We start from the raw sequence: 16,147 nt of genomic DNA, 5'->3' as shown, positions 1-16,147 counted from the left end.
ATAACTAGAATATGTAAGTAAGTAAGTAGCTTAGCAAGTAAGTAGCTAAATAAGTAGCTAAGTAAGTAAGTATGTAAGTAAGTAAGTAGCTAAGTATGTAAGTAACTTAGTAAGTAAGTAGCTAAATAAGTATGTAAGTAAGTAAGTAGCTCAATAAGTAGCTAAGTAAGTAAGTATGTAAGTAAGTAAGTAGCTAAATAAGTAGTAAGTAAGTAAGTAGCTAAATAAGTAGCTAAGTAAGTATGTAAGTAAGTAAGTAGCTAAATAAGTAGCTAAGTAAGTAAGTAGCTAATTAAGTAGCTAAGTAAGTAAGTAAGTAGGTAAGTAGGTAGGTAAGTAAAGTTTATTTATAATTCACTTACCACAGACAGTGTCACAAAGTGCAGTTCAGTATTTAATTAAAACAATTAGTCAATAACAGACCAAAACATGTCAGCAGTTAAAAGAACATTAAGTACAATGCACTGTAAAAGATGGTGCAGTAAAATATATAAACAGAAGATAAAAAGCTAAATTTAATCGAAACAAAAGCCAGTGTAATCATGTGTTCAGATGAGTTGAAATGATGTGAGTACTGAGTGGAGGATAATTATAAAATAAGTGTATTGTCCTGTTTCTATAACATCATGATGTTAAAAGAACAAAGACTCAAAGCTTTTGAATACAAGTAGTTCAGAGTGAAGTGAAGTCGTACACAAGAAATGATCAAATGATTAATCTCAACGAAAAAAGTGCAACGAAATTGTAATAATATTTTGGACATGGCGTCTTTTCCAATGCGTCAAGTTTAAAAGTTCATCCCCTCAAAAAAACACAAAAATTATATATTTCAGGGGCAGGAAGGAGCGCCGGTGTTTTATTAATGAGATTCTGAGATGCGCTGAGGGCAAAGCCACTAGCGCCCTGCCAGGGGGGGAGGGGGAGGGGGAGGACAAAAAGGTGAGGGTTGAAGAGGACAAGGAAAGGTAGGAAGGAGGAGGAGGGGGAGGGAGAGAGAAGGAAGAAGAGGAGGAGGAGGAGGAGGCGACGAGTTGGAAGCGATACATTTTGACAGCGGCGGAAGATTCCAGCTAACAGGAGTCACGAGGGACTCACACTGCCACTTAACAAGTGTCTGGCTGTGCACACACACACACACACACACACACACACACACACACAGCCAGACAGACATAAACCTCCCACAAGATTTTTCTTTGTCTCAGAGGCCACATTTACACAAAGCCGGGTATTTACAGAAACGAATATTTCTGCCCCTCCGTTTTCAAAAATAACGTCGTACACACAAGGTCGTTTTCAAAAAAGTTTCTGTTTATATGAACCCGCATAAATACGCCCCCGGGCGCCATCATAACTATGCCAAACCTGTAGTCGGCAGTGTAACGAGAAGGATAAAGACATGCAAACCAATCAGAATTCTCAAAACCAACAACGAAAAACACGATCAACTTCCTTTTCCTTTAGAGAGTAAATATGGCGCGAGGTTCATTTGTATGGACAGACAGCGAAGTGGAGCTGCTGCTTCGAGTCGCCTTAGATTATAAGGCAAATAAAGCACTCGATAATGTGGATTGGGAATCATGCCAAACTAAATATTGGGATATGTTGGCATTGTTCTTAGAACAGGACCCGTCCGAGACCTCCGAGGAGTATCCTCATGTCAAGGAGGAAATAACTCGGGCGCACCTAAGCAAACTAACTGTAAACACAGGACGCTCACATGACGTGAAGCATTTTTAGTCGCATACTGTGACATTTGACAACCTAAAACTCAGTTTGACCTACACTGTAAGAAAAAAACCCGTAAAAAGAAGGTCAAATGAGTGGCAGCTACGGCTGCCAAACAAAAACCGTAAATTTCAGGTAAAATACCTTACTTCAAATAAAGGACGAAAACCATAAATTTACAGTAATTTTCATTAAAGATTTTGCAGTGAAATACTGTTTTTTTACAGATTTTTCCTGTAATATTACAATCAAACACCTTAATTAAAGTGATATTTCTATAGGTTCTGCAGTGAAATACTGTTATTTTACAGATTTTTCCTTTATTATTACAGTCAAATACCTTCAATAAAGTGATATTTCTAAAGCTTCTGCAGTGAAATACTGTAATTTTACAGATTTTGCCTATATTATTACAGTCAAATACCTTCAATAAAGTCATATTTCTAAAGCTTCTGCAGTGAAATACTGTAATTTTACAGATTTTGTATGTATTATTACAATCAAACACCTTCAATAAAGTGATATTTCTAAAGGTTCTGCAGTGAAATACTGTAATTCTACAGATTTTCCTATATTATTACAGTCAAACGCCTTCAATAAAGTGATATCTCTAAAGGTTCTGCAGTGAAATACTGTAATTTTACAGATTTTGTATGTATTATTACAATCAAACACCTTCAATAAAGTGATATTTCTAAAGGTTCTGCAGTGAAATACTGTAATTTTACAGATTTTGTATGTATTATTACAATCAAACACCTTCAATAAAGTGATATTTCTAAAGGTTCTGCAGTGAAATACTGTGATTTTACAGATTTTTCCTATATTATTACAATCAAACACCTTCAATAAAGTGATATTTCTAAAGGTTCTGCAGTGAAATACTGTGATTTTACAGATTTTTCCTATATTATTACAATCAAAAACCTTCAATAAAGTGATATTTCTAAAGGTTCTGCAGTGAAATACTGTGATTTTACAGATTTTTCCTATATTATTACAATCAAACACCTTCAATAAAATGATATTTATAAAGGTTTTGCAGTGAAATACTGTGATTTTCCAGATTTCTCCTGTACTATTACAAGTGTTCAATTATTATGAAATATAAGCTTTTGAGATTACTGTGAAAAATCTACAAAACATTCAATGTTTCAATTAAAGTAGGGGTTAGAAACTGAATTACATATAAAGTACACACCAATATTGATTTTAAAACATTTTATTTAATGTACATTTTCAAAATCAACCAATTATTCACTATCAGTTGATAAGTGAAAGCAAAACATAAACAAAAGGTCCATAATTGTGGGCGGCTGTAGCTCAGTGGGGTAAGAGGGCCGTCCTGCAACCCCAAGGTTGTCGGTTCTATCCCCGCTCTCCCCATTAGTTGCAAGTTGAAGTGTCCTTGAGCAAGGCACTGAACCCCCAGTTGCTTCCTGGGCGCATCACTGCAGCCCACTGCTCCTTAATAACTAAGGATGGGTTAAATGCAGAGAACTAATTTCCCCTTGAGGATTAATAAAGTATATTTCTTCTTCATAAATATTTACCAGAAGTGACAGTGCAGATAAAGAACAATCTTCCAAATTTCCAGTAATCAGCCAGATCCTCGGTGCATCTGGGGGGAAGAAGGACAAACAAATTCACTGGAAAGTCCTGAGAAAGTTGGCTTTCATTTCTTACCATTCCTTTAAACAAACTTAAACTAACTATTTTGAAATTGTCTGTACCAATTGACATTCTGTCAATCTGAACAGTCAGCTTTGAGAATGATAGTAATTAAATGATTACCTATTTAAAGCTGCACGCAGTGCATGTCTTAGCACTTCCATCAGAAACATGTGAATCACGAAAAGAAGAAAGATGTGGATTCACAACAATGGGCACGTTTCACAGATGTATCATAGCAAGGTAAACACACTTGTAGCTAAACAAAAAAAAGAAGCTAATTGATACATCTAGATCAAACCAACCACCGATAATTATATTGTGACATGTCTGAGGGTCTTTTCCTCAATGCCCTTTAGAAATAAAAAAGGGTAGATGATGATAATGATGACGACATGTCTTTGAAAAGTATGCTAACTCTACGGTGGCCCTGAGAGATCAACACACTGCCACTTAAGAAAACACATGCAAAAGACAAAACACAGGCAAGTTAAGATTAAACTTTAGCAATTTGACAACACATGTCCAGCATTTAGAAAACATGCATAAATACAGAAAACAGAAGTGTTTCCAAAGGACAATGGTGCTGAGCACGGTTTGAACATGTTTGTTGCTGCTAGTTTGAGACTCGTGAAGTTATTGAAGTGACGTCGGCTCCGTATACCATCTGTTTATGTTGGGAACTGACTTTTGCTGCTGCTTTACTCTGCACGTAAAGTGACCGCTGCACGCAACTCATAGGACTTTGCAGAGCGAAAAGCAGAATTCAATCTCATATGACCTCATCTTCAAAATTGAAAAGTTACGTTAACTGTAGCTTGCATAATAACCATATAAGCAATAACTTTATGGTGGTGATAGTAGTACGAGGTATGTTCATTTCAGGTAAGGTAATAGTGGTCTGTTTGGGGATTTTTCAAGGAAAGAAGTCTCATGGGAATGCTTGGCTTACTGTAGACTATACGTCTGTATATTTTTTTTGTCTAATAATGCCTACATGAATATGATGCAGGCTACAAGGCTGTCTGTCCACACTGTTAAACCGGATAGTACAGTTTAAAATCTGTCAAATCTCCTCAGAAATAATTAGAATGACTGATATAATTCAGCTTTTCCGCTCTGCAAGGTCCTGCGAGGTGCATGCAGCTCACTTTCCGGTGAGTAGAGCAGTAGCATATTGTAGGTCCACAACGTAAACAGATGATACAATACCCGATTTCAATAACTTCATGAGTCACAAACCATAGCAACAGCAAGCCTGTCCAAGCTGTGTTCATCACGATTTAGTGTCCTCTTGAAACACTTTTTCTTAATTTGCAGCGCTTTTCTGTACCGTGTTGTGTCGTCTGAATTTGCAGCGCTTTTTCTAAATGCTGCACATGTGCTGTCAATTTGATGAAGTTGTTTTCTTAATTTGCTTGTGTTTTGTCTATTAGCATGTTTTATTAAGTTGCAGTGCCCTGACCTCTCAGGGCCACCGCAACTCAAAGGAAGGCCAAGGAAAAGCTCCTCAGTTTTTTATGGCCAGTGGAAGAACTGTCTTAAAAAGTGCTTTGCTCAGATCATTAAAGTACTTGAGAAATCATATCTAATATTAATCACAATGTAAGGTTTTGCAATAGTGGTTCAAATGGACTAATATCTTTTATATATGCTGCAGTGGATACTTACGAGTGATGGACTTTGGGTGTTTCCTCCCGTCAATGTTGTTCCAATCCTTATTGAGCTGAAAAATATAAGAAAGTTTCGTGTAATTAGCTATTATCAGTGTTGAAAAGGGTAATGTGAAAATGAATCAGAAAAAACTGCCACCACATATTTCGTGCATGCAGAAAGTATTCAGACTTTTCACTTTTTCCCATTTTGTTATGTTGCAACCTTATGATAGAATCATTTGAATTAATTTTACCTCATCAATCTACACTAAATACCCTGTAATAAAAAGAAAACTGAATTATCACATTGACATACGTATTCAGACCCTTTACTTGGTACTTAGTTGATGCACCTTTGGCACGGTTAATATGGAGGACATTCTTGACGCAGGATAAATAAAATAATGCATGAATAAATAATACAATAAAATAAATAAATCATGAAATGCATCAATAAATAAATAAATAAATAAAAATATAATAAATGCTTAAATAAATGTATTAATAAATAAATAAATAAATAAAATCAATAAATATAATGCTCATTGTCAACAAATATAAACATTAATATAATATAATCTCTATTCAGATATTTCTTCATTTATTTATTTCTTTATTATCTTATTATAAATTTATCTTTATTTTGTTGTATTTTTACGTGTCGATATTCTAAAATGAGCCACTATTCCGACTCTCCTTTACGAGCCATTGCTCACAGGATGACATGCAGAACAGCCTGTGTCTACTACTTGCCTGGCTACTTGAATGGAGTGTGAAGTTGGCAGGTCCCGTTAACAGAAACCGTCCTAGACGCTTTTTAGGCTACTTAGGCTCATCAGCTTGCACACTTCAGTACACTGAATTGACACTTCACGCTTTTCTGCTGAAAACATCCTTAAATTAAATTCCACGAGTGTGACTCCAGTATCTAGGACTTTCCACACGCCTGCCGCATCAACACATTTGCTCATGAGGTTGTCATTTATTCCACCTGTTTCACCAACTGTTCTTTCTAGATGTTGGGAGTGTTCACTGTTGTTTGCCTTCCATTTAATACAGATAACCAATAATAAATGGTACTACGTCGTGAGCTTAGGGGTCTTAAATAGATAAATAAACACATGAAAATACAGAAGTCAATTCACATAGATTTAACGTAACGTTTTGATAAATACAAAACTTTATATTTATTCATTCCTGTATTTATTTTATATCTTATACATTTATTTATGCCGCTATTTATTTATTTACAGAGTGATTTTTCCTAGTCCTGCCAGATCAGGCTATTTGACCACATTAAGCAGCGAGTGATCTGAGCTTTAGGTCCCATGACAGGACCTCAAATCTCAAAGCACATATTATATTATAACTTAATCTCGATAAACCGACCAGAGAGGGGATGTTAACCATTAACTTCTCGCTGAAACATAAATTAAATTAAATCGTGACTGACAAACAGTAGTAGTATTTTTACAGAAACAGAATGCATTATACACTACACACTCCTGGTCCCACCAAGTAGGATCGATTGTTTCTGTCTGCTCCCTCGACTTGACCAATCCTGTTCAACAATGAACTCAGAAACATTTACAAAATTAGAGGCTTTATTTCCAGTCTGACTTAGAGTAACTCATGCATGCATTTGTTTTGAGCAGGCTTTAAATGAACACAAGATTTTACAGTATGTGTGTGTATTGTTTCTGTTTAATGCACATGTTGCTGTTTTTTATTGTTTTTTTTGTAGAACAAATCCTATCTCTCATATGTCTTGTCTGTTTGCTACCTGTCCTTGAGTGGAATTATGTGCCCCACCATCCAGTGGTATCTTGTCACCTTTGGTTCTTCTCTTCTCTCTTCTTCCTCATCTCTGCACAGTGTCTGGTCCAGTGCTGTGTGTGCAAAAAGCAGTACGGTTCGAAAAGTGAAATAATGTCCATGTCACCCACCCAAAACCCACATCAAGTTCCTTTTTGTTTTTGTGGAACAGAATCAGCAAGGTTTACCTGAAGCCTGAACGTAGTTTAAGCTAGCTAAAAACCAAACTAAAAAACCTTCGTAACAGTCCTCATATTATATTATAATTTTTTATGAATATAATTGAACACACATTAAACTAATTATTTTATTTTAATAACATTACTTTTACTTAAAATAACATAATTGTTTAACATGTAAAAATATGTCTAAATTTGTTTAAACTATGCTAAGAAATTATAAAATTAGGTTCAGAAGTTAGAAAAGAAAATGTTTACCTGATATCTTTATCTTTTTGCAGGATATTTTGCGGATATTCCAATTGCTGGTCACCACATCCCCCCGTGATGATCCTTCTCTGTGTCCCCAGTCTTTCTTTCTTGACATCCATCCCAAAAGTTAAGGCAGGCATAAAAATACAGGTAAAGGTAATAATGCAGTCAACAGCACACACACTAGAACACCTGAGGTAGCAGCCCTGCCCCCGCTGGCTTCCGCCCCCAACAGACGTATTTCAAATCGAGCGCGGGACATTCATTGGCCACAGTTCTTCTGAGTGACAGGCAGATTATCCAATCATGTTCAAAGCAGGGGAGACAGCCAATAGCAATGGTTTTAGCGTGGTAACATAACTAATATAGAAAAAGATGACTTGTTTTGAAAGAAACTAAAGAAATGTCTGTATTTAGTTGTATTTATAGGCTGGTATATTCAATTAACTCTTTCCATTGCAGTGTATGAATACAAATGAAATACTATATGGTAAAGTTGTAATAATACCTATAGGTTAACACAAACACACATAGACACATGGTAGGCTATATATATATTTCCACACTTAGTATGTTTTTAAGGCCTGAGAGGGGCGACGGTTGGTCATTCAATTCCTTTGTAGTATACTTACTATTCTACAGTCAACAGAACTCCAACACATTGATCCATATGAAGCGTTTCCTCTACATTGAGTCTACTCAGAAGTGGTAGATTATTATTTGTATTATTACTATTATTTCCCCGGTTAGCCTCAACACAAGAACACACAAGTAGAGGCCCAGTGTTTAGTGGTTCTTTAATTAAAGAAAATGAAGCACCCAAATATTTAAAAAGTTTTAGTGCCATTCCTGCACAATAACCCAAATGAGGACTGATGACAATTGAGATGGAACAATCAACAATAATCACTGCATATATTGCTTATCGCTGGATTGATATCATGGTGACATTCTATTTACATTCAGATGGCCCATAGTATGACCCTCTTGCATTTTAACAAATCCTGACCTTTCCTTTAGAACCACCAAAATGCCAACTGTGCAAACATGACAATGTCATTTTCCCGAACTGTGTTGCAGTGTTATGCGGCAGGTTGGTTTAGAGTTCAGCCTTTGCCCACAGCAACACTCATTTGCCAACATGGCCATTATCCCATACAAGTTGCAACATGTTTTCAAACTTTTAACCGCATGTAGCAAGTCAATCCATTGTGAAGCCATTTCCTCTTCTTGTCTTTATTCTTCTGCATAGCTCAAATCCAGCAGATCCAAGGTGTTGGCCAAAGTAGTTAGGCCATTAGCCATCCTTTATATGGGACAATGTACATTTTAATTGTTCAACTGCTCACTGTAGACAGTGAATGTCTTTAAAGTATTTTAGTTGTCTATGGAAGCAAGGTAGATTCAACAGTAATTGTGCAGTTTGATAATGCACTACAGCATCATCTCCAGGCTAAATTGGCTGAGTATAACGTCAAAACGATGAAAAGGCTGATTTAACCCACAAATACCATACATTTTGGAGGCACATTCAAGACTACTTGAGCTCTGCGTCCAGGCTGAAAAGGTTGAATTAAAGGCAGCCAACAACGCTGTTTCTCGGATAAAGAAACTGCTGTCCTCAATTCCCCCAGCTAAATGCACAGTCTTTGGCTGAATTACGCATGCCCAAGACAGCATGCACTGCAGCAGCACAAGGCCTACTTTCTTAGGGCTAAACTCCCCCTCTTTCACCGTTGTGTGGATGCCCAAGACGGCATGCACTATAGCAGCACTGGGCCTCAATCACATGGGCAAAGGTTACTGTCTTTTGCCGGCTAAAGGACGCCCAAAGTAGCAAGCAACTATGGCAGAATCGGGCCTCCGTCGTTAGGGCAAACCCAGTTAATTTAACCGGCCTGGAAGTGTCTATAATACAGGCCAAACTCACTCTATTTTTTACTTGCACAACTTGGAATGTGGAAATCAAATGTTTTTAATAGCATTGTCATTTTCAATATTTTGAACAGTAAAGGCCTATTCCAGTTCAATGTAACACAATTAATATCACAGATAGCAAACTGACTCCCGGATGCGTCATAGGCTCCGGATCAGTGGCTAGATGTACAGCCGTATGCACCCATATTCATTCCATTTGGATCCTTCCATAAAGCAGCTCATTTGGCCCGAATCAATTACTTTACATACCGACATATATTTAATATGCATCAATGGGGAAAAAAGAAATGCAATCGGAAATAATATCAAAAACAGTTTATTAAAAGGACATCAAATTATTTCTTGTACATGTATGAATCATATTTATTGATAATTAGTTCGAGACAATATATACACACATACATATAGAGTAAAAACTATAGCTCACATTAGAACACAAGAGCTCCAACTAATGCAACCATACATACCGACCACCTAACCCAAATACCACAATTCTCCCGGAGAATAAGTCAGTGGCCTCAAGTGAATGGTGGAACTTCCAACTGAGAACTGGTGTGTATATATATATATTAGGGCTGTCAGCGTTAACGTAATCTATGCGATTAATTTGGCATTAACGCACTAAAATATTTTAACGCAATTAGCGCACATTTTTTGTGTTGAATATACTTTATTAATCCACAAGGGGAAATTAGTTCTCTGCATTTAACCCATCCTTAGTTATTAAGGAGCAGTGGGCTGCAGTGATGCGCCCGGGAAGCAACTGGGGGTTCAGTGCCTTGCTCAAGGACACTTCGACTTGCTTCCGGTGTTCGTTGAAGTTGTTACACTCCTCTGAGTGTCAAACCACGGCAGTACAGTTTGACACTGTTTCCGTTTTTTAAACCATTATTTCTCCGCAAAAATAAGGAGCAGAAATCAGTTTAACTCGTGGATGAATCAGTCGGGTTTCCTCCTGCTCCTCCTTCCTGTCTCCTCTGATACACAGAGGAACGTCGTGTCGGGGGACGCGGCGCGGAAATAACTCGTCACATGAAACCTTCAACGTGATTGGTCAATCCGTTTGTCTGTCAACACTTTCAATTGCGATTAAAAGGTTGGAATTAATCGCAATTTCACAATGTGATTAATTAGTTAATTTTTTTTAATCGATTGACAGCCCTAATATATATATATAAATATATATTATATATAAAAATATAAATATATATTTTTAATTCTGTTCAGTGTGGGGATGTCAGTAGCACGCCTCCTGGAGCTACCCCGGTTTGCTGCCAGGTTGAACCACCTAATGGCATGCTTTAGAATCTGTTAAACAGTGGATGCATGTGGCATGATTCTTTCTGACGGCATCTGTAATCACACAAGCAGATACAAAATCTCATGAATCCTCAGTGCAACATAGAGCAGAAATGCAGCCTAAAATCTAGTAGCTGTCTGGCACTTAAGGTGTGCTATGCTATATTTAGAGCCAATATATCATATAACTATTATGTAAAGATATAGTCGAGTAACATTTACCCAAGTAGAGAATAAAGTTGCAATTCAAACATTTTATTTAGCACTGTTAAAAAAGATCTGGGAAAGATGGTTATTCGTAAGTTTGAACACTAATCAAGACCTCTGGGTGAATCCAAATTGTTTTCATTAAATATTAGTTACTTACGCAGGAGCAAAGTCTTAGATGTCATTTGACTGAATAATTTTTTTCCATTCATTCGAGGATGTTCCACGTTTGGCATCATGTCGTCCGATCGTTGCCAGGGAGGAAATCGAAAATGGATCGAAAAGTACGATTAATATTTGATACTTTACAGAATGTTTGAAAAAACATTTCCATCAAACATGGTATTGTCTAGTGTAAATTACATACAATAGATTTTAATCAGCTTTGTGAGATTCTTAAAACAAAAACTCACCACTCATTAGAATGTTGACGGATCTTTGAGCGTTGCTCAAAAGTTCCACTTCCTCCATTGTGGTACACGGAAACGGAACGTCTCTCACCTCTGTAATTGTCTCCAGCATGCCTAGGATTTGAACTGGAACAGCTATATAAAAACCATTAGAAAAACAGTTAAAAAATGTAACAATTAAGAGATTTTACATAAAATATGGAAATATCAAGTTTTATACAATTTCATTAATGCAATCATAATAATCATATTCACTTGGATTCAATGTGACAGTGTGTATTGCATGTCTTGTATCCAATTAACAATTGTTAACATTTAAAAAAATTAAGTGATTAAAAGGTTCAATTTGAATCCCATAGCCATTTGAGGTGTTGCTCACCACAGCAGGCAATGGTGTCTGAACCACACGCCTCGCCAGGTGGGCGTGTCCCCTGGCGTGTTCGCTGTCCTGCTGGTGATGGAGTACATGGAATAGTTAGGAGGAGGCAATGATTGGAGGGACAACTGTCCCGCTCGTGGTTGGACCCCTGTTTTGTGGGGGGAATTTTCATTTTCATTGTCTCCATCCGAGTCTCCATAGAAATGGCTAGAAAGAGATAGAAAAAAACTAATTGGTCATACTATAAAAATGAATGACAGACGCATTATTTTATTAAGGTAAAAGTGTTCTAAAGAATAAAATGTATACACATTTACTCACACCGCATTGGCTTCCTCTTTAGGAATTGCCTCCTCTTCTGACTGGAGATCTGATGTGTCGCAAAACATATATTTCCACCAAGTAATTATCTAAAAATTAAGTCACATAAACACAATGAAAAAGTACAGAATTAAAAACAGAACAATGTGCTTAAAATGTTGTTTCCCCCAACATATATAAAAGTGATTTTTTATATCCGTTTAAAACGGCCAATTAATACAATATTAATATAATACCGCATGATCCAATTACTCTGACGTCACGTGTCTGCCAGTCTGGTCCAGGTTGTTCGGCGCTTCTGACAGCCTTGTCCACCCTTTCGTCCCTCGGATAATTCGGCCAAAATGGTAGCAGTAGTGCCACAAAGCTGGTATAGCTTTGTGGCACTACTGCTACCGTTTTGTTAGTCAAGAATTCTATGAAGAGGAACATCCTGAATTACAGAGGAAAGAAACAAACAGTGTCACTTGTCACAGAAATATAACCTTCTGTTCCAAGAACATTGAAAAAAATAATATTTTGCAACTATTAAAGTTCTTTATAACCAGGAGTATGAAAATTTGTGTTTGAAAACACGAGGTATACCGTAAAAAAGAGATTAAACGGCAATAATAGGCGTGTTATACACATTGAAGAGAAGAAACTTTACTTAACAGTCAAAGTTGTATTCAGTTTCCCATCAATCACAGTGATGTAGTCTAAACATCTTGACGGACCCTCCGTCTAATGGTGGAGCTGGAGACAGGCCCATTCTTTCTGTTCATTTTATCTAAAACAAACCAAAATACAAACAATGTTTGAAATGCATCTTTTCTTTCAGGAAATATACAATATCTATTTGTTCTCAATTGTATTAATTTGTAGTGCTTATATAGCATGTCAAGTCATTTTATAAAAACACTGTTACGGATGCGTGGTGTGGAGGACCCAAACGCAGCAGGAGTTTCACGAAAACTGAGTTTATTCTCAGGACAGGAACACGGACAACACCACACGGAACGAAAAAGACGATCTGACACCAGACAAACAGAAGGACACAGATTAAATACACAGGGAACGAGACACAGGTGGAAACAATCAGGGCGTGTCTGGAAACAATCAGGAAAGAAACAGACAAGCACAGGGAGGGAAGAGCAGGAAACAGGAAACGAGACAGGGACTTCAACATAAAACAGGAAACACACAGATCCTAACAAACACTACGCTATTAAGATAGTATTTTAATGAATTAATACAAATCTGGTCATTATAAAGTTAAACAGGTTATACGGTTCCCTCTCAAATGTGTCTTTAAGTTGCTGTGAAAACATTTCCTTCCAAAGAATGTGTGCTTACCTGAATTGTAGAGATGGCGATCAACAGTGTTGTCACTTCTGTACAACTGTGAGGATGACATTGCAAATTCTAAGTTACGTGTTGAGAACTCAATACATGCAGAATTAAATTAAAACAGGTCTGTGCTGGCGCGCTATTAGCTCGCGAGCTAGCGCTATTAGCTCGCGAGCTAGCGCCGTTATTAGCTCGCGGGCTGCGGTTAGCTCGCTCAGCTTCCATCGCGCACCCTTGGGTTGGAGCTTAAGTAACCTAACCACTGACAATTCAGCGCTAGCTGCAGAAGATAGCTCCATGAGAACCACACATGGTAGTTAGCTGGACCAGCCCTGGCAGAGGGGACACGTGCAGTAGCAACATCAGCTTATACACCATCACCAACTGTGTGTGATTATATACGATTTTTTCTTTTAAAACCGGGATGTTACGGTAATAACTTATTTACGTTGAAGTCTAACAATACCTCAAACTTCACAAAGCAATGTTAGCGGCAGCCAAAAGAAGAGGGAACTCTTAAGAAAACGAGCCATAATTCGACAGTAGCAACACAATTCAACACTTACCTAACTCGTACTTCTGGCGCAAAGAGCTGCAGTTTTGAAAATACCAGTTTGAAAAGTCGAAGGGCAACAACTTGGAGCATCCACCGCAGTTACAACGCTGTCTGATGGTGCGCGGATCCGGTGGCATGACCAAACCGAGTGCGACAGGAGGGCGGATAGGATCTACTGCTATCTGGGATGCTTCGCACTCCGCTCGTGGTGGTCATTGCCATTGTGACGGTCTTTTTTCTCGTTGACACTAAATCCTATATGGCAAGTTTCTGCTGCACTGCTCTCTTGAGGTTGAAACGTTCAAGCATGTTACATGCATTTAGCTGGCGCTTTTATCCAAAAGCGACTTACAGTTAGAAGTTAGATGTCTCGCTCCGGGACACCGACACTGGACAAATACTCACGGTCGCCCTATAATGCTCCTATAAAGAACAAGTATCAAAACCTATTATTTCTTCTACTTTGTACTCTTAAAAAAAATGCAATATGTTTAATGTAATGACAAAAGTTAGCTACATTTAGATTCAGATTTACAGAGTTTGAATGTAAAAGTACACATTAATATAAATATAATATGATCTACCTTAAAATTACAAAGAAAATCGTTAAATTGTTAGTATGGACATAAACCTTCATATAAGGAGCTCCACATTTAATTACAGGTAATAATTGTTGTTTTACATGAATTTGTATGTCATTTAAGAAAACGGTAAAAAGACTGTATTAATAATACAGTCATTTTTCTTTACAAAAATGGGAAAAACATGTTATTTTGTATTATGAGCATAAAACTTAAATTAACAGTTGGGTTGTTAATTTAAAGATAATGTCTGTAATTTCACAGAGTTTTGCATGTAATTCAAAAAAAAAGAAAAATACTGTAAATATTTAGAGTTATTTTCCGTAAAATTAGGATCTTTTTTTACAGTGTAGTTCACACGCAAACACAAAAACGGAGTTTTCAGAAATCTCCACTTTGGCCGGAGTTTTTAGAAATGATCGTTTTCCGTGATAAAACCTCCGTTTTTGTGTAAATGAAAGGCCAAAACGCATGAAAATATATGCGTTTTCCCATCGCGTAAACGGGGTCTTAGATGTTCTCTCTCTCCCTCTCTCGCTCTCTATCTCTCGCTTACACACACACACACACACACACACACGTTCACCTCTGAAATTCAAAAGGGATTAAAAAACTAAAATAACCTTCAGCTTCCTAGTTTCATTATAAAATACAGGAAGCTGAAGCTTTTGATCTTTATAAATATTAAATACTTTTTTATTTTTCTATACGACGACATTCAAAACAAAAAAATAAGGAACGTTGTAATGTTGGATCTTTACTTTAGTTTACAACATCAACACGGGCACAGAGGATCATATTAGTTATGAATCACACGCCACACACACACACACACACCCTCGTAGGATGGAAATAAAGGTTGCAACATCGATGACGACAATGTCGCAGAGCCAGGGGAAGAAGCAGGAGGTCGAGGTGCGTAGCCTCCCCTGAGGAGCAATTAGCCTCCGATGCTAACCGGTTCCTCTGAACATTGTTACACTAATTAATAACTCAGTTGGCTGCAACACAACAACAACAACAACGACAACATATGGAAAATCTGAAGGACACAGAGACAGAGTTCAACAATAGAGTTATACAATTATTTATACTGTACATCAATGACATCTGCAATGTTTCTAAAATATTGAATTAAAAGCTTTTTTGTTTTTGTTTTGTTGATTGTTTTATGTATATGTAGGTATGTGTGTGTATATATGTTTATATGGGTGTGTGAATTTGTATGCATGTGTATATGTTTATGTATATATACTGTATATATATATATATATTGGTATATGTATATGGTTCTCTAAAATAAGTATTTTCATGAAAGCATAGGTTAGGGCACTTATAAGCTTGATAGCTTCAGCCTTGACCCTTTCGGTCGGCCACTTTCTTCTTTTGTTGAAATTTTGATTTTTGTCTAGTATTGCTGATCGAAATAAACTAAACTAAAACAACTCTTTAAAAAAAAAATTTCAATTAATGATCCAAGGTTACAATGTTCCTTTTTTTTGGGTCTGTTTTCAAGGTCGATGTATTACATTTTATTTTTTTATTTATAAAAATCAAAAGCTTCAGCTTCCTCTATTTTATAATGAAACAAAAAAGCTGAAGGTCGTTTTTGTTTTTTAATTCCTTTTAAACTTCTACTGCAAAGTCATCGTTAAAATGTCAGAGGTGAACGTGTGAAACAAATAAATAAATCTGCAAGCCGTTTGGTTTTTACAGTTTATTTAATAGCGGTTGTGTAACAGTTTAGCTCCACGCCTTCCTTTTTGTAATCGTTGTTTTCATCCTGTCACACCATCTCGTCAATCCAACTCCCCTCACCTGCCTCTG

The 16,147-nt window shown here is 36.9% G+C and overlaps 2 long non-coding RNA genes across 2 annotated transcripts; both read right to left on the bottom strand.

Annotated features, from left to right (window-relative positions):
• Positions 1-2,934: 2,934 nt before the first annotated feature.
• Positions 2,935-5,134, bottom strand: LOC130197345 (uncharacterized). The gene is made up of 2 exons (XR_008832428.1): positions 5,071-5,134; positions 2,935-3,349 (listed from the first exon to the last, which is right to left on the bottom strand). It is a non-coding gene; the product is annotated as an uncharacterized LOC130197345 (long non-coding RNA).
• A 7,421-nt stretch (positions 5,135-12,555) lies between these two features.
• On the bottom strand, positions 12,556-13,922 carry LOC130197344 (uncharacterized). The gene is made up of 3 exons (XR_008832427.1): positions 13,750-13,922; positions 13,190-13,235; positions 12,556-12,623 (listed from the first exon to the last, which is right to left on the bottom strand). It is a non-coding gene; the product is annotated as an uncharacterized LOC130197344 (long non-coding RNA).
• Positions 13,923-16,147: the final 2,225 nt, after the last annotated feature.

Source organism: Pseudoliparis swirei, chromosome 7 (genome assembly GCF_029220125.1).
Source record: "Pseudoliparis swirei isolate HS2019 ecotype Mariana Trench chromosome 7, NWPU_hadal_v1, whole genome shotgun sequence".
NCBI classification, from domain to species: domain Eukaryota; kingdom Metazoa; phylum Chordata; class Actinopteri; order Perciformes; family Liparidae; genus Pseudoliparis; species Pseudoliparis swirei.
This window is presented reverse-complemented; position numbering and strand designations above follow the sequence as displayed.